This window comes from Bufo bufo, chromosome 2, assembly GCF_905171765.1.
Source record: "Bufo bufo chromosome 2, aBufBuf1.1, whole genome shotgun sequence".
NCBI classification, from domain to species: domain Eukaryota; kingdom Metazoa; phylum Chordata; class Amphibia; order Anura; family Bufonidae; genus Bufo; species Bufo bufo.
In genome coordinates this window covers 333,652,750-333,678,830 of record NC_053390.1, presented here as the reverse complement: position 1 = coordinate 333,678,830, position 26,081 = coordinate 333,652,750, and positions in this window count along the sequence as shown.

Genomic DNA, 26,081 nt, shown 5'->3' with positions numbered 1-26,081 from the left:
ATGGGCCGACTGATTCAAGCTGATAGAAGAGCAACGTTGACTGAAATAACCACTCGTTACAACCGAGGTATGCAGCAAAGCATTTGTGAAGCTACAATACGCACAACCTTGAGGCGGATGGGCTACAACAGCAGAAGACCCCACCGGGTACCACTCATTTCCACTACAAATAGGAAAAAGAGGCTACAATTTGCACGAGTTCACCAAAATTGGACTGTTGAAGACTGCAAAAATGTTGCCTGGTCTGATGAGTCTCGATTTCTGATTTCTGAGACATTCAAATGGTAGAGTTCGAATTTGGCGTAAACAGAATGAGAACATGTATCCATCCTCTGATGGCTACTTCCAGCAGGATAATGCACCATGTCGCAAAGCTCAAATCATTTCAAATTGGTTTCTTGAACATGACAATGAGTTCACTGTACTAAAATGGCCCCCACAGTCACCAGATCTCAACCCAATAGAGCATCTTTGGGATGTGGTGGAACGGGAGCTTCGTGCCCTGGATGTGCATCCCTCAAATCTCCATCAACTGCAAGATGCTATCCTATCAATATGGGCCAACATTTCAAAAAAATGCTATCAGCACCTTGTTGAATCAATGCCATGTACAATTAAGGCAGTTCTGAAGGCAAAAGGGGGTCCAACACCGTATTAGTATGGTGTTCCTAATAATTCTTTAGGTGAGTGTATATATGACAGAGGGGGCAAAAAAATCTAATATATACAGAGTGAGAGGGGGCAAAATCAAATATATACTGAGTATGAAGGGGCAAAATGACATATATACAGAGTATGAAGGGGCAAAATAAAATATGTACAGAGTGAGAAGGGGCAAAATAAAATATATACAGAGTGAGAGGGGGGAAAATGAAATATATACAGAGTGAGTGGGGGGAAAATAAAATATATACAGAGTAAGAGGGGGCAATCATTCAACAATATACAGAGCTGGCAAAATGATATATATACAGAGTCAGGTGGCAAAATGAAATATATACAGCATTGAAGGGGGCAAAATTCAAACCTATAATGGGGGGGCAATCCAAAGTTTGCCCTGGAGCCCATAGAATTCTAGTTACGCCACTGGTCTTGAAGATAGCTTGTCTTCACCAAGGGCAATCTCTCCAACCAATCCTAGGTACTGGAGTTTCCTGACTTGAGGGGGCAATACTTGTATTGACCCTGAGGACTACAGTAACATAGACTGTTGCTCCATCAAAGTCGACGTTCCTCCTCACACAATCTGATTCTATCTAACTGAATGGGCTAGGGGAGGAGACAAAGAAGAAAGCAAGGGCCTTTTAAATGCCGGTGCCAGTCTTGGCACTTTCCTCTCACACAAAGACTCTTTAAGCTGTCCACTGAAGTGGAGGTCTATGATGAGCGCAGTTTTTAAAAATTCCATTCGGTCGATTCGCTGAACTTCAACAAGAAATTTAATTTATTACGAATTAATTTGTCACAAATCGCTATAAATCAGGTATAACCAGGCCTCTCAGTGTGAAAGCTTGGAAGTTAACCCTTTCCCGACCGCCGACAGTATATTTACGTTGACAGCCAGGCATTTAAAAATGGCACCCTCTGGCACATGCAGTGGGATGTCTGCTGTTTTAAAGAGCAGACCCCTGGCACTAATGTCTGCGACTGGCAGTAATGGCACTCACAGAATTTTAACCCTTCAGATGCTGTTACTCCATACCAGCAACAGCCCCTGTTTGGTCACAATATTATATGGCAGCTAGTTTTCAGGCTCCTGTTCTTATGGCAATAATCCTGTTGCCATGTTTGATCCATCGACCATGTTGGCCCATTTGGTTTAAACCTTAATACATTTCGAATGCAAAATACCATTAGGTTTTTACTATGGACGGATCGTGAACCTTATGGAGGGATCCACATGGGTTAAAATTTCATTGCACTGTACAGTACAGTAGAATTAGTTTAAAATTTGTGTGGCTGTCAGAGTGACGCTGAATAAAATTTTCACAACAGAAAATGGTAGCTAGGAATTATGAATTTGGGTCCAGTTGGTGGAGCGATTTGTCTGTTAATACGGTCCTAGTTCCAACCATAAACAGTTGCAATAAACGACATTTATAATAATTTTTTCTGTAAAAGAATGTATTAGCTATGATGAATTTGGGTTGAGTTGGTGGAGTTATTTGTCTGGTTCATTCTGATAACTGACGAGACTCCTCCGTGTTAAGTAGTTATTTGACCCCAGGTGGTCAAATAACCAGCAACAGTACCTGTTTAGTTATCATCTTATATGGCAGCTAGTTTTCAGTCGGTCTGCATCCAGCATCTTCGAAGGACAAGTGGCGTTCAGTAATAACAGGACTGTGATGCCCCTTAGATGTCTGGGGGTTGCACGCATGCTACACTAAATGGATCGCCGTGTGTCTACCCAACATGTTCATCACAGAGAATGGGGATTGCAATATCGACGAAGAATAATTTTGTTTGCTAAAAGATCACATTAGCGATGATGAATTTTTGTCCACGGCACACTTGTACAGGACAAAATATTTAACTGTATCATTAAAATAATGGACAAATTCTGATTATAATTGTCGTAAAATGTGATGCACATGGTGATATATTACACCTGTATCCGCGGTTTTTAAAGCTCCAGCGTGTATTAAAGATTCATAAAGTTAAGAAGCTTGTAGTTGGATATTTAACTGTGGCCTAATACTGACACTATGTAACACAACAGCTAACAGAATGCATTTGCTATGATAAATGTGACTCCACTGCTCAGTTGAACTGGGCAAAATATTACACCGCCCCGGAATACGGACTCAATGTAGCTGTTTTGCTAACATACCGGATTAACAGTGAATGTTAATCAACCTGTAGTCTCCCTGCACTGTCCCTTCACTCGACCTCTCCAATATTCTTCTTTAAACCAGCTTTCAGCAACACTGTCCCTAGTGTATGAGTGCTTGCTATGTCTTTCCCTGTGCTCAGTCATAGTGAAATGGCAGAGACCGTGTCGGATGAGGCTTTTATAGGGCGGTGACACCACAGGGGGATGGCTAACAGTAGATTGGCTGGCTGCACGGCATCATGAGTCATATCAAGTTTCCGGGCTTCTTACTTTCACTTTGTAACACGTGCAGATGCCATTTTAGGAAAAACTGATTTGTTACCATGACGCACAAGGAAATTTGGATTTGTGGCAAATTTATTTTTTTCTAAACTTCGGATCAAATTCCACTTTGGATGCTTTAACTTGCTTAACACGAGAGTTGATGCAGGACTGTCATGCCCTGGCCGTGTCTTACTTTCTGCCAACATTCCCCGAATAACTCCACGCTAAGGTCCCCCAGTGACTTGCTGAAAAATTCCCACACTGACGATTATGCCATTTTCCATCCACCACTGTGTGATGCCTGCCTGCATCTTTATGAACCTGTGCACTGCTAGAGGGTTCCCTGCAGGTAGTCTCCTGTACCTCTCCCACTGCTTCCACTCATGGGTAGAGATGGCCTTGCGGTTCACCCGGTGGTCATTTCGCAGCAAACTTGGCTCGTTCGCGGTTCGCCGAACATGCGAACATATGGCGATGTCTTCCAGCACCATATTCTTTTGCATTGTGCTGAACTTTGACCCATGACACATCCATTAGGTGGAACAGGACGTTTGAGCACATGAACACACCCCCTACGTTATGAATAAACCCGATCTGGCTGCCATTTTACATTCAGTCTTTTGCCAGTGTAGGGAGAGGTTGCTGTGTGGAGCAGGAACAGACTGTTAGAGACACCAACCGCTAGCTAATAGGGCCACAAAAGTCCTTTTAAGGACTGGTATAGGTGTGCTATCAATAGGTGTGACATACTGAGGGGTGTGATATACTTATAATATACTTTCTAATATAGAAAGTATATTATAGTGCATTTGTATTGTGCAGCAGTTGTGTGCGGTTCTGCTGTGATACTGCAGCTATACAGAGGGATAAACGCTATTGGAACAATTAATTGCAACTGGTGTGGTATAGCAGTTGCCCACCAAAAAAACTGATTGAGGCAGGGGTGTGATATACCTATAATATAATTTCTATATAGTGCATTTGTATTGTGCAGCATTTGTGTGCGGTTCTGCTGAGATACCGCAGCTATACAGAGGGACAAATGCTATTGGAACAAACAATTGCAACTGGTGTGATATACCAGTTGACCCCCCAAAAAATGATTGAGGCAGGGGTGTGATATACCTGTACGTCCATACCTATTTATGGACAGCCAGCTGTTGCCAAAACCCGGACAGGCACTTAAAATCCGGTCCGGTATTTGACCTCATCTGGCTGTAAATCAGCCCAGCAGCACATGCTGGGAGGAAAATACCTATTTCCCCAGACCAAACTTCTCACTGTGTCACAGTATGAATGGCGCATCAGGTGAACAAGATGCACAGGACGAATACACTCAGCCTGCACTGTCCCTGCAGTCTCCCTATGCTTTCCCTATAGTCTCGAAAAACTCTCCCTACGATCCCCCTGCACTGTCCCTCCACTCACTTTCTCCAATATTCTTTTTTTTAATTGTTTTCTGCAACAATGTCCCTAGCACATGAGCGCTTGTCACATCTCTCCCTAAGCTCAGCTCACAGTGAAATGGCAGAGACCGTGCAGAATGAGGCTTTTTATAGGTCTGGGACATCACAGGGGATGGCTATCTGCTAATTGGCTAGCTACATGGCATGATGGGTAATATGGCATTCCCAAGCGTCTTACTTTCACTTTGTAAAATGTGCAGTAGTCACTTTAGAAAAAATCTAATTGTGAGGAAATTCAGCTTAGATGACAATAAAAATTTTCTTAAACTTCATATCGAATTCTATTTCAGATGCTTTTATTCGCTCAACACTAGTAGCTACAGTAATCAGGTCATCCAGGGTAGATGGTACATCTCGACCTGCCAACCTTATCCTTAATCCGCTCTGCCAAATCCTCCCAGAAAGCAGCTACCAGGACCTCATTGCTAAACAGTAGTGATGATCGAGCACCAACACATCGGGATGTAAGTCAAAAGGAGAACCTGAACATTAAACCAGGCACCCCCTGCTATGAAGAGGGGAGGGTGCCTGGTTCATAGGAAAAGGTCAGAAATTTGGTAACATTATATGCGAAGGCCTGCAGGTGAGCTAACCCTCTAAAGCATTATATGCGAGGGCCTGCAGTTGAACTGACCCTGTAAAACATTATATGCGAAGGGCCTGCAGTTGAGCTGACCCTATAAAACATTTTATGCGAGGGCCTGAAGTAGAGCTGACCCTGTAAAACATTATATGCGAGGGCCTGCAGTTGAGCTGACCCTGTAAAAAATTATTTGTGTGGGCCTGCAGTTGAGCTGACCCTGTAAAAAATTATATGCGAGGGCATTATATGCGATGAATAAGCATGTTGATATGATGGAAGAGGAGGAGGAGGATGAGAAAAGGAAGATTTAATCATATACCCTTTTTTGTGGTGGAAGGGGTGCATGGGAATACAGTGTATTCAGTACATTAAACAACACATTTAAAGTGCCTTTGTTCATCTGCTTTCCTCTGGTGGAGTCGAAGTCTGGGGCAATCCAGGCCTTGTTAAATTTTATAAGAGTCAACCTGTCAGCATTTTCAGGCGGATACGCTTATCTGTTATAATGCCACCAGCAGCACTAAATACCCGCTCAGACAAAACACTGGCGGCAGGGCAGGCCAGCACCTCCAAGGCGTAGAGTGCCAGGTCCTGCCACGTGTCCAGCAATTTTTCAACAAGGACCTTCTGGTATTGCACCTTTTTGCTCGTCTTCTCCACCTGAGGAATGAGAGATGAGAAATTCTCTTTGTAGCGGGAGTCGAGAAGGGTGAACACCCAGTAATCCGTGTTGTCTAAAATGCGTATAACACACGGGTCGCGGGAAAGGCAGCCTAACATGAAGTCAGCTATGTGTGCCAGAGTACCAACAGGCAAGACTTCGCTGTCATCATCAGGAGGATCACTCTCAATCTCCTCATCCTCTTCCTCCTCTTCTGCCCACACACGCTGAACAGATTGAATTAAACTTCCATGGGTACTGCCCTCTGTAGCGGAGGTAACCGTCTCCTGCTCTTCCTCCTCCTCTTCATCATCCAATTCGCGCTAAGATGGACGGAGGGTGGTCTGGCTATCACCCTGTGTAATGTCTTCTTCCCCCATTTCCACCTCTTCCACATGCAAAGTGTTGTCCTTAATTGTGAGCAGCGAGCGTTTGAGTAGACACAGAAGTGGGATGGTGATGCTGATAATGGCGTTACCACCACTCACCATCTGTGTTGATTCCTCAAAGTTTCTTAAAACCTCACAGAGGTCAGACATCCATGCCCACTCCTCGCTTCTGATTAGAGGAAGCTGACTGGAAAGGCGACGACCATGTTGCAGCTGGTATTCCACTACTGCCCTATGCTGCTCACAAAGCCTGGCCAACATGTGGAACGTGGAGGTCCAGCACGTGCTCACGTCACACAACAGCCGGTGAGCTGAAAATTTCAAGCGCTGCTGCAGCGTTGACAGACCGACTGAAGCTGTCGATGACTTGCGGAAATGTGCATACACGCGGCGCACCTTCACGAGTAGCTCAGGCAAATTGGGGTAGGTTTTGAGAAACCGCTGATACACTAAGTTATGGGATGTGTGTGAGCTTGCCGAGCTCCAAAGCCGCCACCAAGTTACGGCCATTATCACACACGACCATGCCTGGTTGTAGGTTGAGTGGCGAAAGCCAGAGCTTAGTCTGGTCTCTTATACCCTGCAACAGTTCTGCAGCGGTGTGCTTTATGTCTCCTAAGCATATCAGCTTCAGCGCGGCCTGTTGACGCTTCACCACTGCAGTGCTACACTGCTTTCAGCTACCGGCTGATGGTTGACTGCTGCTGCACGCGGATAATTCGGAGGTGGAAGTGGAGGAGGAGGTGGAGGAGGAGAAGTAGGGGTTGGAGCCACTAACGTAGGTGCTGGTGATAACCCTGATGAAATTAGGGCTCACAATCCTCGGCGTTGGTAACACCTGTGCCATCCCAGGGTATGACTCACTCCCGGCCTCCACAATGTTCACCCAGTGTGCCGTCAGGGAAATGTAGCGTCCCTGGCCAAATGCACTTGTCTATGTTTCTGTGGTTAAGTGGACATTCCCAGTAACTGCGTTGGTCAGGGCACGTTTGTTGTTTCGGGACACATGTTGGTGTAAGGCGGGCATGGCACACCTCGAAAAATAGTGGCGGCTGGGGACAGAGTACTGCGGGACAGGCGCTGACATCAGGCTGCGGAAAGCCTCAGTGTCCACAAGCCTAAATGGCAACATTTCCAGGGCCAGTAATTTTGAAAGTGCGCATTTAGTGCTATGGCCTGTGGGTGGGTGGCTGGGTATATGCGCTTGCATTCAAATGCCTGGGGTAATGACATTTGGACGCTGCGCTGGGACAGGGAAGTGGATAAGGTTGCTGATGGTGCTTGTGAAGGTCCAGGTGCAGGGCAGAAGGCATCCTCACCTACACCTTCGACAGGCGATTGGCCAGCACGTACCATATGGGAAGAGGAGGCAGTGGTGTGACTGGCAGACACAGATTGTAGACCCAGGCGTTCTTCCCACTTGTTACGGTGATTGGATTCCATGTGGCGGATCATGCTGGTGGTGGTGAGGTTGCTAGTGTTCATGCCCCGGCTTATTTTGGTGTGGCACAAGTTGCAAACTACTATTCTTTTGTCGTCCGCACTTTCCTCAAAAAAGTGCCATACTGCGGAACACCTACCCCTTGGCAAGGGAGATTTACGCAAGGGGGTGCTGCATGGAACAGTTGTGGGCCTGTTCAGTGTGGCCCGCCTTCTCCCTTTTGCCACCACACTGCCTCTTCCAGACTGTTGCAGTTCCTCAGATCCTTCCCCCTCTGTACTGCTGTCCTCGCTCGGCTTTCCACCTTCCCAGGTTGGGTCAGTGACCTCATCGTCCACCACCTCCTCTTCCGTTTCCTCACTCTGATCATCCTCTTGATTTGTTGACCTAACCACAACCTCAGTGATTGACAACTGGGTCTCATCCTCTTCATCAACCTCTTGAGACAGTAATTGTGGTTGACTCATTGGCAAATGTGTCTCATCATCATCCACCTCATTAAACACTAATTGCAGTTCCCCATCGTCATGTTCTTGTGACTGTTGATGCTCAAGAGGTTGTGAATCAGGGCACAAGATCTCATGTCCCTCTTCAAGCGTACTTGGTGAGAGGGCCAAATCAAGTAATGGCGATGAAAAGAATTCCGAGTGTGGGATCACTTGTTTGGCCAGACTCTCCATGGTGGGAGGAAGGAGGATCAGGGAGAGGATTCTGTTGACCAGACTCTTGGCTACTGAGACTGGACTTAGTGGAGGACAGGGTGGTGCTTAACCAACTGGTAGCATTATCTGCTGCAATCCAACAGACCACCTGGTCATACTGGTCTGACTTCAAGAGTTTTGTCCTGCGACGCCCTGCAAACTGGGACATGAAGCTAGGTATCGTGGATGATTGTTTTTCTTGTGCTCTGGCAGCAGGCACAGATTCAACACGCCCAGGGCCACGGCCTCTGTGTGAACCATCAGCATCACAGCCACTTTCCCGTCCCTTACTGCTCGCCTTGCGCATATTAAATGTTATATGCACGCTTGACACACAAGATGTGGCACGGATGTCGCAGTTCACAGCAAGCACAGTATATGGAAAAAGTATGGAAAATAGATGTCAGTTATATTTCTCCATTCCCTGGCCATATCACACAGAAGGTATTGGACAGATGTGTCTAGTCACTGCAGACACCCTCTATAGAAAATTTATTGAAAATGATGCAAAAAATATAGTATTTTTTTGTTATATTTCTCCAATCTCTGGCCCTGACACACAGAAGGTATTGGACAGATGTCACTAGTCACTGCAGACAACCTCTATATGAAAATTATTGAAAATGATGCAAAAAATATAGTATTTTTCAGTTATATTTCTTCAATCTCTGGCAATGACACACAGAAGGTATTGGACAGATGTCACTAGTCACTACAGACACCCTCTATATGAAAATTAATGAAAATTATGCAAACAATATAGTATTTTTCTGTTATATTTCACCAATATTTCACCAATCATTAGCCCTGACACACATTTCTCCAATCTCTAGTCACTGCAGACACACTCAATAGAAAAATTATTGAAAATGATGGAAAAGACATAGTATTTTTCAGTTATATTTCTCCAATCTCTGGCCCTGACACAGAGAAGGTATTGGACAGATGTCACTAGTCACTACAGACACCCTCTATATGAAAATTAATGAAAATGATGCAAACAATATAGTATTTTTCAGTTATATTTCACCAATCATTAGCCCTGACACACAGAAGGTATTGAACAGATGTCTCTAGTCACTGCAGACACACTCTATAGAAAAATTATTGAAAATGATGGAAAATATATAGTATTTTTCAGTTATTTTTCTCAAATCTCTGGTCCTGACACACAGAAGGTATTGGACAGATGTCTCTAGTCACTGCAGAGACCCTCTATAAAAAAAATTATTGAAAATGATGGAAAATACATAGTATTTTTCAGTTAAATTTCTCCAATCTCTGGCCCTGACACACAGAAAGTATTGGACAGATGTCTCTAGTCTCTGCAGACACACTCTATAGAAAAATTATTGAAAATGATGGAAAATATATAGTATTTTTCAGTTATATTTCTCAAATCTCTGGCCCTGACACACAGAAGGTATTGGACAGATGTCTCTAGTTACTGCAGACATCCTCTATATGAAAATTATTGAAAATAATGCAAAATATATAGTATTTTTCAGTTATTTTTCTCCAATCTCTGGCCCTGACACACAGAAAGTATTGGACAGATGTCACTAGTCACTGCAGACATCCTCTATATGAAAATTATTGAAAATGATGGAAAAGACATAGTATTTTTCAGTTATATTTCTCCAATCTCCGGCCCTGACACACAGAAGGTATTGGACAGATGTCATTAGCCACTACAGACACCCTTAATATGAAAATTTTTGAAAATGATGCAAAAAATATAGTATTTTTAAGTTATATTTCTCCAATCTCCCGCCCTGACACACAGAAGGTATTGGACAGATGTCTCTAGTCACTGCAGACACACTCTATAAAAAAATTATTGAAAATAATGGAAAATACATAGTGTTATTCAGTTATATTTCTCCAATCTCTGGCCCTGACACACAGAAGGTATTCGAAAGATGTCTCTAGTCACAGCAGACACCCTCTATAGAAAAATTATTGAAAATGATGGAAAATATATAGTATTTTTCAGTTATATTTCTCAAATCTCTGGCCCTGACACACAGAAGGTATTGGACAGATGTCTCTAGTTACTGCAGACATCCTCTATATGAAAATTATTGAAAATAATGCAAAATATATAGTATTTTTCAGTTATTTTTCTCCAATCTCTGGCCCTGACACACAGAAAGTATTGGACAGATGTCACTAGTCACTGCGGACATCCTCTATATGAAAATTATTAAAAAAGATGCAAAATATATAGTATTTTTCAGTTATATTTCTCCAATCTCCGGCCCTGACACACAGAAGGTATTGGACAGATGTCATTAGCCACTACAGATACCCTTAATATGAAAATTTTTGAAAATGATGCAAAAAATATAGTATTTTTAAGTTATATTTCTCCAATCTCCCACCCTGACACACAGAAGGTATTGGACAGATGTCTCTAGTCACTGCAGACACACTCTATAAAAAAATTATTGAAAATAATGGAAAATACATAGTGTTATTCAGTTATATTTCTCCAATCTCTGGCCCTGACACACAGAAGGTATTCGAAAGATGTCTCTAGTCACTGCAGACACCCTCTATAGAAAAATTATTGAAAATTATGCAAAATATATTGTATTTTTCAGTTATTTTTCTCCAATCTCTGGCCCTGACACACAGAAAGTATTGGACAGATGTCTCTAGTCACTGCAGACACACTCTATATGAGCATGATTGAAAATGATGCAAAAAATATAGTATTTTTCAGTTATATTCCTCCAATCTCTGGCCCTGACACACAGAAGGTATTGCACAAATGTCTCTAGTCACTGCAGACTGTCACGGTGGGGAGTGGGAGAAACCCCCACCGTATAATTAGAGCTGGTACTAAGCCCGAAAACAGGGATAGGGAGCAGGTCACCTCCTACAGCCGCCCTAATCCTGACCCTGATCTCCTGACCGTATGAGCGCCCCCTAAAGGTGGGAGGGCTCATACACTCGAACCTGGATCCTACTGACCCTAATGGTCCCTTGCATAGAGGTCAGGGATAGGAGACAACCGGTACCTCAAGGAAACAGACAAACCGGAGTCTCCAGCAGCCTAGTAACAGAAGGGAAAAGATAGAATCAGCAGCAACTGAACGGCAGGTAAGCACCTGGAGAAACAACAGCTCACCAGAACATCAAACACTTACCTGCCGCAGCAAAGATGGAAAAACACCAAAACAACCTGGACCCCCATGCTGTGACCGATGCAAAGTGGCTCCAGGCAAGGCTGCAAATATCTTTTAGGTTCACCCCTCTGGGAAACCAATGGGACCCCCTTTCGGAGGTAACAACAGACAGGGGAAAATATCAATCATCCATGCAGATCACAACACCAAACCGACCTGACATGGAACACCAGACATGACATAAACCACACCAAACAACATAACAGATGAGGAGGGGAAAGGAGACAAAGAGAGACAAACGATGTCCAACTAGGATGCCCTCACACAGTTAAGATGACACATCCAGAAAGGAGCAGAGCTCCTACACATATACAGGCAAACAACCAACTGACCTTCAGGCTCACAACACTGTATAAGACGAGCCAGAGGCCACACCCAGCTCCACCAAGCACACATCTTAACCCCGAACACACCAGGATGGGAAGGGACACACAACTTAAAAGGGGAAGAGTTAAAACATGCAAAACAACATGTTGCCACCAGCAACAAGTATGCACGGCAAAAGTGTCATGGTCCACTACACCAGACCATGACACAGCCGTGACACAGATACACTCTATAGAAAATTTATTGAAAATGGTGGAAAATATATAGTATTTTTCAGTTATATTTCTCAAATCTCTGGCCCTGACACACAGAAGGTATTAGAAAGATGTCTCTAGTCACTGCAGACACCCTCTATAGAAAAATTATTGAAAATTATGCAAAATGTAGAGTATTTTTCAGTTATTTTTCTCCAATTTCTGCCCCTGACACACAGAAAGTATTGGACAGATGGCTTTAGTCACTATAGACACCCTCTACATGAAAATTATTGAAAGTGATGCAAAAAATATAGTTCTTTTCAGTTATATTTCTCCAATCTCTGTCCCTGACACATAGAAGGTATTGGACAAATGTCACTAGTCACTATAGACACCCTCTACATGAAAATTATTGAAAGTGATGCAAAAAATATTTTATTTTTCAGTTATATTTCTCCAATCTCTGGTCCTGACACACAGAAGGTATTGGACAGATGTCTCTAGTCACGGCAGACACACTCTATAGAAAAATTATTGAAAATGATGAAAAATCCGTAGTATTTTTCAGTTATATTTCTCCAATCTCTGGCCCTGACACACAGAAGGTATTGGACAGATGTCTCTAATCACTGCAGACACCCTCTATAGAAAAATTATTGAAAATGATGGAAAATATATAGTATTTTTCAGTTATATTTCTCCAATCTCTGGCCCTGACACACAGAAGGTATTGGACAGATGTCTCTAGTCACTGCAGACACCCTCTATATAAAAAGTATTGAAAATGCTGGGGGGAAAAAATTGTACTGTAGCTTTAAAATACTGGCAGCCTGCCACCACACACAATAGTCCTTAAAGGGCTTCTACCACCAGAAATACTGTTATGTAGCTGACTGACATTAGCGATGCGCTAATGTCAGCATTACATAACAGTATGTTTCTAACATTTGTCCCTGCAGCCGTTTTTGTAAAAAAAAAGCACTTTTATTATATGCTAATGAGCCTCTAGGTGCTATGTGGGCGTAAAATCAGCACCTAGAGGCTCCGTCTACTCAGCCTTTATCCCGCCCAGGTCCCCTGTTCTGACTGCTCCGCTCCTCTTAATTGATGCCACGGTCCACCGCATTGTTGATGAAATCCCGTGCCTGCGCCGTTCACTTCTGTCTTCAGCGCAGGCGCAGTGAGTGAAGGCCGCTCTCCTGATGCCGGCTTCCTCACTGTGACGTAGTCGGTACAGGCGCAGTGAGGAATCCAGCACCAGGAGCGCATCATTCATTCACTCACTGCGCCTGCGCCGAAACCAGAAGTGAACGGCGCAGGCACGGGATTTCGTCAACGATGCGGTGGACCGTGGCATCAATCAAGAGGAGCGGGGCGTGCAGAACAGGGGACCTGGGCGGGATAAAGCGTAAGTAGACGGAGCCTCTAGGTGCTGATTTTTCGCCCACATAGCACCTAGAGGCTCATTAGCATTTTATAAAAGTGCTTATTTTACAAAAACGGCTACAGGGACAAATGTTAGAAACATACTGTTATGTAGTGCTGACATTAGCGCATCGCTAATGTCAGTCAGCTACATAACAGTATTTCTGGTGGTAGAAGCCCTTTAAAAGGACTTTTGGGTCTTTGAAACGTTTTTCTAGTGAATTGATTGCGATCAGACTCCCTACACTCTCTGTCCCTTCCAAAGCGCAGCTCTCCCTGACTACAAATGAGCTGAACATGCGTCATCGGGTGCTATATAGCACCCGATGACGTGTTCCGGCCAGCCAATCACTGTAATGCCAGTAGCCAATATGGCTACTGGCATTACAGTGAGGGCAGTTCTTACCTGCATGTTTATTGGCTGCATAGCAGCCACGAAACATGCGGGGAGGAGACTCGAGCATGGCGCACGAGCACATGCGGTACTCGGCCGACTGCCACCATGTGCCGAGCATAGCGATGTTCAAGCCAAACAGCAGTTCAGCTGAGCATGCTCGCTCAACACTATTAAAGAGGAGTTTAGAGGCGAGGGTGCAGAACTGTGTGTTGTACACTCCAATTGTGGTTATCTTGGCAAAGGTGCAGAAAAGAAGAGGCTTCAGAAGTAGTTTATCCAGGCTCTTCCAAGAGAGGAGTAGCCCAGGCTAGTGCTTCTCTGGACAGGAGAAAAACTAGGAGTGCTAGTATGCTCCGTTGGAAACTGCTTGGCCTGTAACTCAAAGTAAATAGTACACTGCTTTAGGAAACTATGGCATTACTTAATATCTCTTTTATAGTGTGGGGGTAATGGTAGGTACTGACCGGAAACATCAGAAGCTGTGACTGACAGAGGTGGTGGTGCAGACACTGTGATTTAAGGCAGCAGTGCAGGAGCAATAGTAGTCCTGAAATAGTATTCAGGTACTGCAGGAGCTGCTCTTGGCAACCGCACTGGAAGTTAGCTCCTTTTATACTTCAAAGAGAGACAATTTGGACGAGCCAGTGGGATTCATGGTCTGAGCAAACTGTTATAAAGCAGATATGGATCCGCTGTGTCACTTGAACAGATTTTGTTTGAGGCTACTCCTAAGGGTGATATCTAAGTGACCTCTTTGTCTTTACCCTTTAACACCTATACAGGGATCTGGACTCTACCACAGGGCTGCTGCTGCACCAGGCTGCTGCCTTTTGGAGTAGCCTCTATTCAAGTGACACACTGCTGACACACTAGGGTCAGGAGACACCGATGCGGAGCAATAAAGGAACAAACAAAATCAGGCAAAGGTCAGGTCAGGCAGCAAAGGATCAAATCTGAGAAACAGGCAGAAATTGGTACACGGGCATATGAACATAGAAACAGCACATGTTTGCAAGACACTAGCAAACTAGAGGCTATTGCTCATGGTGACCAGCCATTGGCTGGGGAAGATTGAGGTGTGTGTGTTGACCAGATAGGCAGCTTGTGAAGGAGTTGCTGCTTCGGGCAGATGGTCGTACTGGGCAGCAAAAGTGGAATAGTAGCAGTACTGGACCACCATGGATGTCAGCCATGCCTGTGAGCAGAGGGTGATGGGCATAGGCCAACACTATAATAGCTTACCTTTCTCTCTCTTTCTATTTAGAATTGGGCCTATATATACTCTATATATCTATCTCTATATATATATATATATATATATATATATATAGAGAGAGAGAGAGAGAGAGAGCCTTGAAAAAGTATTCATAACACTTGAACTTTTCCAAATTTTTTCTCGTTACACCCACAAACCTAAATGTACACTGCTCAAAAAAATAAAGGGAACACTTAAACAACACAATGTAAATCCAAGTCAATCACACTTCTGTGAAATCAAACTGTCCACTTAGGAAGCAACACTGAGTGACAATCAATTTCACATGCTGTTGTGCAAATGGGATAGACAACAGGTGGAAATTATAGGCAATTAGCAAGACACCCCCAATAAAGGAGTGGTTCTGCAGGTGGTGACCTGACCACTTCTCAGTTCCTATGCTTCCTGGCTGATGTTTTGGTCACTTTTGAATGCTGCCGGTGCTTTCACTCTAGTGGTAGCATGAGACGGAGTCTACAACCCACACAAGTGGCTCAGGTAGTGCAGCTTATCCAGGATGGCACATCAATGCGAGCTGTGGCAAGAAGGTTTGCTGTGTCTGTCAACGTAGTGTCCAGAGCATGGAGGCGCTACCAGTAGACAGGCCAGTACATCAGGAGACGTGGAGGAGGCCGTAGGAGGGCAACAACCCAGCAGCAGGACTGCTACCTCCGCCTTTGTGCAAGGAGGAACAGGAGGAGCACTGCCAGAGCCCTGCAAAATGACCTCCAGCAGGCCACAAATGTGCATGTGTCTGCTAAAACGGTCAGAAACAGACTCCATGTGGCTGATATGAGGGTCCGACGTCCACAGGTGGGGGTTGTGCTTACAGCCCAACACCGTGCAGGACGTTTGGCATTTGCCAGAAAACACCAAGATTGGCAAATTCGCCACTGGCGCCCTGTGCTCTTCACAGATGAAAGCAGGTTCACACTGAGCACATGTGACAGACGTGACAGAGTCTGGAGACGCCGTGGAGAACGTTCTGCTGCCTGCAACATCCTCCAGCATGACCAGTTTGGCATTGGGTCAGTAATGGTGTGGGTGGCATTTCTTTGGAGGGCCGCACAGCCCTCCATGTGCTCGCCAGAGGTAGCCTGACTGCCATTAGGTACCGAGATGAGATCCTCAGACCCCTTGTGAGACCATATGCTGGTGCGGTTGGCCCTGGGTTCCTCCTAATGCAAGACAATGCTAGACCTCATGTGGCTGGAGTGTGTCAGCAGTTCCTGCAAGACGAAGGCATTGATGCTATGGACTGGCCCGCCCGTTCCCCAGACCTGAATCCAATTGAGCACATCTGGGACATCACATCTCGCTCTATCCACCAACGTCACGTTGCACCACAGACTGTCCAGGCGTTGGCAGATGCTTTAGTCCAGGCCTGGGAGGAGATCCCTCAGGAGACCGTCTGCCACCTCATCAGGAGCATGCACAGGCGTTGTAGGGAGGTCATACAGGCACATGGAGGCCACACACACTACTGAGCCTCATTTTGACTTGTTTTAAGGACATTACATCAAAGTTGGATCAGCCTGTAGTGTGTTTTTCCACTTTAATTTTGAGGGTGACTCCAAATCCAGACCTCCATGTGTTAAAAAATTTGATTTCCATTCTTTATTTTTGTGTGATTTTGTGGTCAGCACATTCAACTATGTAAAGAACAAAGTATTTCAGAAGAATATTTAATTAACTCAGATCTAGGATGTGTTATTTTTGTGTTCCCTTTATTTTTTTGAGCAGTGTATTTTATTGGGATTTTATGTGATAGACCAACACAAAGTAGCAAGTATGTGTAAAGCGAAAGGAAAATCATACATTGTTTTCAAAAATTGTAATAAATAAAAATCTGAAAAGTGTGATATGCATTTGTATTCAACTCCATGTACTCTGATACCCCTAAATAAAACACAGTGTGACCAATTGCCTTCAGAAGTCACCTAATTAGTAAATAGAGTCCACCTCTGTGTAATCTATTCTCAGTATACCTACAGCTGTTCTGTGAAGGCCTCAGTGGTTTGTTAGAGAACATTAGTTATCAACAGCATCATGAAAACCAAGGAACACACCAGACAGGACAGGGGTAAAGTTGTGCAGAAATGTAAAGCAGGGGTGGGTTATAATTTTTCTTTTCAAGCTCTGAACATCTCATGGAGCTCTGTTCTATCCATCATCCAAAAATGGAAGGAGTATGGCACAACTGCAAACCTACCAAGACATGGCCATCCACCTAAACTGATGGCTCAGGCAAGGAGAACACTAATTAGAGAAACAGCCAAGAGGCCCTTAGTCGCTCTGGAGGCACTGCAGAGATTCACAGTTTAGGTGAGAGAATTTTTCCCTTTCCACAGGACAACTTTTAGTCAGGTACTCCACAAATCTGGCCTTTATGGAAGAGTGGCAAGAAGAAAGCCATTTTTGCTGACTCAAGAACTCCACAGTAAATGGCAGGGGCTCCTTAGACTACTGCTAAGAGCAGTCTCCAAAAGGGAGAGGAGCTAAACTTTGACTCCACGGGGAAGAGCAGGAACTCCTTACAGAATCAGGAATGGGATGAGGCTGTTTGTCCAGCCCTCATCTAACCTAGTGGGTCCCATAGCAACTTTGTGGTCTGTCTCAATTGACAGTATGCCACTGGCTGACTGCTGTCTAATGTGCATATCCATCCCTAAAAATGGATCTTTCCACGTGTAAAAAATATATAGGTGTATGTGTACATAAATAGACTGTGTATAATCAAGAAAACATTTAAAAGTAATGTTACTACTGTCTTAAGGACTTTAAAATGACCAGTTAAGTCAGATAACACAGACATATTAGCCTCTACTTTGCCTGAAAATTTCCTTAATTCCAAACTATTTGAAGTAATAATGTAATAGCTTCTCAGAGGAACTCATGCATAAATCATATTAACTGGATTATCATTTTTAACACACAAGCTATAATTTATGAGGAGAACATCAAAGGTCATCCTATTTCTGAGTTTTTACACAGACACAGCAGTCGGTTTGAACTGAACTTTTTTTTCCCTTCCCAAGCTTCACGCGGCGTAAAAAAAAAATGTAAAAAGATCTCCTCTATATCTCAGCAAATCACTTGAATAAAATATCAAAAATTACCCTCTATACTTTTCATGTAATCGTCTTTTGATATTCAAAAACCTGTCATGGCATTGCCAAATTCTATTTTCTGGCATATACCCATGTCATTAAATAACCATCAGCAGAGTGCTTTCTGCTGAGGGGAACTTTTGGGCTTTCCAGTAAGATCTGAACAAAGACTGTCTTTTCAAAATATCTAAAGCAGATACATGGCTCAATACAGAGTGCAACCATTCACATCTGTTTGCACCCATGGTTTGAATTTCCTTTTCATATCAAAAGGATAAACCTTCTGTACAAATATTTAAACGTTGTTCATATAACATCCAAAAAATATCTCTGGAGGAACTGAATCAATATACAGTCTTGGAAGAAAATAAATAAAGCTACAGCTTAAAAGAAAACCCAACAAAGGCAACTTTAAAAAAAAAAAAAAAAAAAGCATTGTAACATCTGAACTTCTTTCATCATTATCCCAATGAGAAGCTCCTTCTGTCCTTGACTCTAAATATTTCATAGCAAGGTTGTTGCAGTTTTTTTTTTTTTTTCACAATTCTGAGATGCCAAATGTGTATTGTTTGAAGAGTTTACATGGCAGAAAATATTTGTATGGCACAATTGGACTGTCTAGAACAACAGGAATTCCTGTAAGTTTTGACAGTAGATAGTTTATATTTAACATATCATAAACACAGCAACAGAGGAGATTTACTAAGCACTATTAACCAAAATGTGGCAAAAAAGTACATTGCATTAAATTTATTTTCTGTTTAAGACACTTTTTATACTAATCTCTATAAGCAAAAACAAGACTCTTCGGGAAGAGTCAAAGAGTTACCATATAGAATGAGCTCATGGAAGGATTTTGTTGGTTATGCTAAATTCTAACTCTTTCATCAGTACAATATGGATGAAATGATGTGTGCTATTGTCACGGCCACGGTTTTGGCCGTGACTCCTTGGGAGCCGCATACAGTTGCCCGCGGTTTGGGTTGTTGTTTCAACCGCATCTTGAGGCTTGATGTAGTTTGCCTCAAGTGCGGTTGCCGCGGACAACAGGTATGTGTGCGGTCCCTTTGGAGTTTGTGTGTGTGATATGTATGTCTGTGTGCACTCTGTCTTATGTGTGGTGTGCACTTACATCTTCCCTTCACTGTGGTTGCCCGTGGCAACGTTTGGTTGTAGTGTGTACATGTGGTGGCAGTGTCCTAGCCTTCGGGCTGACTCCCAGGACATGCTTGCCACGCATGTCGTTGCCTGCGGCAACAGCCACAGTGTGTTCTTCAGTTGGACACTGTCTGTTTGAGTTTGTGTTTCCCTTTCCTGGTGCTGGAAGGGTTAATTCCCTTCCCAGTGTGTGTGTGTGTGTGTGTGTGTGTGTGACTCACTGGGTGTGTCTGACTGCTGGGTGTGGCTTCTTGGCCTATAAAGCCTCACTGTTAGCATATGTCTGTGGGTTGCTTCAGCCATGCTTAGCTGGAGCAGCCTCCTGTGTTTACCAACTGCCAGTGAGAGCCACCCTTGTGGTTCATAAATATTATGTCACATTAAGTTTATGTTCATCTTTATGTGTGATGTCTATGTGATGGTCTGTTGGGATTTTCTTATGTTGTTTTGTGCAGCTTATGGATCTGGATTCCTGTTTGCACAGGGATCCAGTCAGCAAGGCTGTGGCAGGTAGGTGGAACTCGGATAGTTCACCTGCCATATCCGTAAGTCTGTTTGTGTTCCCCTTTTCCCTGCAGCTTGGCCAGTGAGACCCCTGTTCCTCCGTGTCCAGTAGGAACAGGCCGTCTTACCTTGACTCCTAGCCCAGGGACCGGTCGGAGGGTGAGTTAGGGATCCGAGGTTCCGGAGCATGGGTCCTTCTACCTTAAAGGTCGGCCCATGCAGCTAGGAGTTAGGGTCAGGTTAGCGACGCTTTAGGAGGTGACCTGCTCCCTAATCCTGTTGTCCTGGCCGAGCAGCCATAACATTACGTGGCACCGCACGGCTGAGGATTTTCCCCATCCTCAGCCGTGACAGCTATTTTACTGGTACATATTAGTGAGGTCACACTTTAGAATATGACCACACAGCGCGGTTACGAAGAGGGTGAAGGCCAGATGCGGTAAAAAATACAACTTGTCCTGCATACAAAAAGCCCACCGGAGCGGTCGTGGTCTGTTCAGTTTGCGGCTAGCTTCAGTCAAGAGCCGCAAGGCCAATTGGGCCACAGCTGCCTGATATTTAACAAATGAAGACCTCACTATAGGCGGTGTGAATTCGTAATGGTTGCACGGTATTGAAGGTGTCGCACAGCCATTAAGAATTCAGATTACCTTAACAGTACGGTCTTCATTAGTTAAATATCAGGCCGTTGTGGCCCAATTGGCCTTGCGGCTCTTGACTGCAGCTAGCTGTAAACTGAAGAGACCACGACCGCTCCGGAGGGCTTTTTGTAGTACAAGTTGTATTTTTAAATGGCAACATTTTGCGGTACATCCGGTAATTTGTATAACTTTTAAAAATTGGGTACCAGTGTTAAAAAAACAATCCAATTACACAATTGTTTTTAGGATTTCACCTTTATGGTGTTCAGAGCTCCCTTCTTCTGTTGAAATGCTCAGATGCTTTAGTTGTTATTGACCATGGCATCTGAGGGGTTAAACTGTCAGGATCAGAGATATCTAGTGAGAGCCAGGTGACTGCTGTATAATACAGCCAGAACCTGAAGCAAATGAAACAAACCCAGCTCCTGATCCCATGCATTGCTATGAGGCACTATTATGGAGGGTTACCTATCAGCACTCAGTGACCTAATAATACGTAATTGAGCCTTAATGGGTTAAATCCTTCACTTATTCTCTAAAAAGGTTGTCTGTCCACTTAATTTATTTTGCAAAGCTACTCTGGAAGGTATAAAATAATAAAAGAAGTAATACTCACCTGACCAATTGCCCATTTCTCCTGTTCCAATGCTTCCCGGGTCCCCCACCAGTCCCCTGTACTTCCTGTTTCCTCTTAACATGCAAATGTGATGCTGCAGCCAATCATAAGGCACTGCTGCACCTGCTACTGCCAGTGATTGGCTGAAACGGTCATATGTCCATGTTAAAAGTGACCTGGGAGTATAGAGACTGGGGGGGAACCCAGGATGCATCAGATCAGAGCTCCTGGGATCAGAAAGGTGAGCATTACTTTTATTATTTTACACCAAAAAAATTTAAGTGGTCAGACAACTTAAAAAAAAAGTTTAAAATGCAGGATTAGTTAAAGCCAATCTACAGGTAATAATTTTGCAAAACATAGTCTAGGAGGTGCAAACAGATAAAACGCAAATTACCTGTGTATGCATGTGATCTAATAAAAATGGTGGCCCGTCAAGCTTTACTGTGTGTAGGACTATATGTTTATAACAAATTCTTGAGGGCCAAAGCAAGAACATAAATAAAACTTCTTAGGCCCCATAGAAAAACTTAGGAAGGGCCCTACCCAAATACACTGAAAGCTCCAACAAGTGTACTACTTGTTTAAAGAGGACCTTTCACAACTCCTGACATGTCTGTTTTAATAGCTTCATGCATTCCCCATGTCATACCAATTCCGGAGCATCTATTCTTATGTCTGAATAAATTGCTAGCTGTCTGCAGTAAGGGTACAGAGGGGTAGTAGCAAGTTGGGGGGGGGGGGGGGTGTACCTGCACAGTCTGAAAATGGCAGCACTGATTGGATAGAGCAAGTCTGTGCAGGTACACCCCCCCCCCCCCCAACTGGTTACCACTCCTCTGTACCCTTACTGAAGACTAATAGCAATTCATTCATAACTTCTAGAAGAAATAACAGAGGAATGGCACAACATAGAGACATAAGAATAGATGCTCCAGAATTGTTATTACATGGGAAATGCATGTAGCAATTAAAACAGACATGTCAGGAGTGGTGAAAGGTTCTCTTTAATTAATGTTCATTGTCATTTTGTAAAATGGCTTTATCCATGATTGTGGGTTTTCACACATACAGCTTCAAGTTCACTGCAAGGTAAGAAATAAAACTTTGATTGGCTGGAGCTACCACTAGGTGGAGCTCTGCATGCAATAACTTACACAGCTACTATAAAACTTATGGAGCTATAAAATGTATTTGCTTTAAGCTCTTCCTAGTGATTGCTCAAGTCAAACACTAGTACTACGTGGTGTCTGGAATCAGTTCCAAGACTCCTCAGCCCCAGAGCAGTCACATGGTAGGTAAGCCACAGTCCAAAAATAAGATAAAAATAAGTGGATATGCAGTGAATTCAGGATTTATACATTAAAGTGTTTTTACAAATACAGATGCCTGGACATAACAAGTGTTGTACAACCATTTAAGTCAATTGGTGCTACTGGGCTTTTTACACTACTTGAGGCAAACTGTATGGGCACAAGTGAGTCTGCACAGTACCCAAACAGTTTGCACATCATCTGTAGAACATCCTCTGTTCACATAGGCATACAGTGTATTTGGAAAGTCTTCAGAACGTGAAAACAGAATGTTTGAAAAAGTAAAAAACTAAGATCTTACATTGACATAAGTATTAATACCTTTACTGAGTACTTCGTTGTAGCACCTTTGGCAGCGATTACAGCCTCCAGTCATCTTGAGTATAATGCCACAAGGTTGGCACATCTGGATTTGGGGATTTTCTGCCATTTTTCCCTTTTTAAGCTCTGACAAGTTGAATGGGGACCGTCAATGGTCATTTTTCAGGTCTATCCAGAGATGTTCAATAAGGTTCAAGTGAGGGCTCTGGCTTGGCCACTTAAGGACATTCACAAAGTTGTCCCTAAGTAACTCTTGTGTTGTCATGCCTGTGTGCTTGGGTCACAGGTTAAGAGTACTCTGGATCCGGTTTTCATTAAAAATGTCTCTCTGTACTTTTCCATTCAGCATTCCCTCAACTCTGACCAGTATCCCTGTCCCAACTACTCAAAAACTCCACCACAGCTGCTGCCACCATTCTTCACTGTAGGGATGGTATTGGGTAAAGCCCAGTTTCCTCCAAAAATGAATTGAGGCCAAAAAGTTATATCTTGTTATATCATTTAGTATGTGTTGCACAATTGACAGCGCAGTCCAGTGCACATCTTGCATGATGTATGCAGTCCTGGAACTGCCGTTCGAGGGTGTATATCTTTGTTCAAGATGTGAGCAAATTAACCGTTTGGAATCGCAAATCGAGTCTCTAAACGGGCAAGTTGCAACACTGAGAGGCATTGACAATTTGCAAAAGAGTTTGCTTCTCATCGAGCAAGCACTCTTTGGGGTAGATGAGGTGGAGGGTGACAGAGAGGAGGCTGAGGAAAGTGAGGTAGCTAGCTGGGTAACAGTTAGAAAGCGGGGTAGAGTGCCAGGGAGGCTAGCCCTGATCTGACACACCCCAACAAGTTTGCACGTTTGGCAGATGAGGGAGATGTCAGTCCAGGGACGGCACTGCTGCAGCCGGACACTTCCTCTGCCAGTCATTGGAATATCAGCTCCAGTAAGCAGGGAACCAGGAGAGCAGGGAAGGCCAGACAGGTTCTGGTAGTGGGAGACTCCATTATTAGGGGAACAGATAGGGAAATCTGTCACAAAGACCGTGATCGCCGAACAGTTTGCTGTCTTCCTGGCGCTAGAGTTCGACACATCGCGGATCAGGTTGACAGATTATTGGGAGGGGCTGGAGAAGATCGAGCGGTCATGGTCCATATCGGAACCAATGACAAAGTTAGAGGTAGGTGGAGAGTCCATAAAAATGATTTCAGGGATTTAGGTCAAAAGCTTAGGGCAAGGACCTCAAAGGTAGTATTTTCCGAAATACTGCCTGTACCGCGAGCCACACAAGAAAGGCAGCGGGATATTAGGGAGATTAACAAGTGGCTCAAGAACTGGTGTAGGAAGGAGGGGTTTGGGTTCCTGGAGAATTGGGCCGACTTTTCTATCGGCTACAGGCTCTGTTGTAGGGACGGGCTGCACCTCAATGGGGAAGGGGCAGCTGTGCTGGGGAGAAAGATGGCTAGAAGGTTGGAGGAGTGTTTAAACTAGGGACTGGGGGGGGAGGGGAATTACATTATAGGAGGGGAAGATAGGGCCGATAGAGACCGGGGGCAATGTAGTGGGACTGGGGGAGGAATTGAAGGAGGGACTAGAAAAGTTTAGAAGGAAAGGTGTAGGGTAAAAAATATACATCTCTCAAATGTATGTATACTAATGCCAGAAGCCTGACTAATAAAACTGGGGAGCTGGAATTAGTGATGTGTGAGGAGAACTATGACATAGTGGGAATAACTGAGACATGGCTGGATGATAGCTATGACTGGGCAGTTAATGTGAAAGGATCGTCAAAACCGGAGAGGGGGAGGGGTTTTCCTTTATGTAAAGTCTTGTCTAAAGCCCACACTCCGTGAAGATATAAGTGAGGGACATGAACATGTGGAGTCACTGTGGGTAGAGATACATGGAGCTAAAAATAACAATAAATTACTAATACGAGTTTACTATAAACCACTTAATATACCAGAGTCCACAGAAAATCTACTACTAAACGAGATAGACGAGGCGGCAAATCATAATGAGGTGGTTATTATGGGGGACTTCAACTACCCAGTTATAGACTGGGAAACTGAAACTTGTATATATCATAAGAGAAACAGGTTCTTGGCAATAACCAAAGACAATTACCTCTCCCAACTGGTTCAGGACCCGACTAGAGGGACGGCCATATTGGACTTAGTATTAACCAATAGGCCTGACAGAACAACAGACGTGCAGGTTGGGGGACACCTGGGAAATAGTGACCATAATGTAATAACCTTCCAATTATCATTCAAAAGAGCGTTTCTACAGGGAGGAACAAAAATCAAAAAAGCTCAATTTAGCCAACTAAGAGGGGCCATAGGCCTAACTAACTGGGACAAAGTCCTCAAAAATAAAAATACAGCCACAAAATGGGAGAACTTTAAAAACATCCTAAAATCTCATTGTGAGAGGTGCATACCGTGGGAATAAAAGGTTAAGGAACAAAAAGAAACCAATGTGGATAAATAGAACTGTAAAGAAAGCAATAAATGACAAAAAGAAAGCATATAAATCACTAAAACAGGAGTGTAGCACGGAAGCACTGAAAAACTATAAGGAAAAAAATAGAACATGTAAAAAACAAATAAAAGCGGCCAAACTAGAGACCGACAGATTAATTGCCAAAGAGAGTAAAACTAACCTTAAAATGTTCTTCAATTATATAAATGTTAGAAAGTATAAATCTGAAGGTGTCGGCCCTTTAAAGAGTACTGAGGGGGGAGTCGCAGAGAGGAGAGAGCAAAGCTGTTAAATATTTTTTTCTCCAATGTATTCACTGAGGAAAATAAACTGTCAGATGACATGCAGAATGTAAAAATAAATTCCCCATTAAAAGTGTCCTGTCTGACCCAGGAAAAAGTACATCAGCGACCTAAAAAGATTAAAATAAACAAATCGCCAGGACCGGATGGCATACACCCCCGTATCCTAAGGGAATTAAGTAATGTCATAGCCAGACCCTTATTTCTGATATTTGCGGACTCTATACTGACAGGGAATGTCCCACAGGATTGGCGCATGGCAAATGTGGTGCCAATATTCAAAAAGGGTCCAAAAACAGAGCCTGGAAACTATAGGCCGGTAAGTTTAACATCTGTTGTGAGTAAACTGTTTAAACTTTAAAGGTTTTCTGAGAGATGCTATCTTAGAGCATCTCAACGGAAATAAGCAAATAACGCCATATCAGCATGGCTTCGTAAAGGGATCGGTCATGCCAAACTAATTTAATCAGTTTCTATGAGGAGGTAAGTTCTAGACTTGACAGC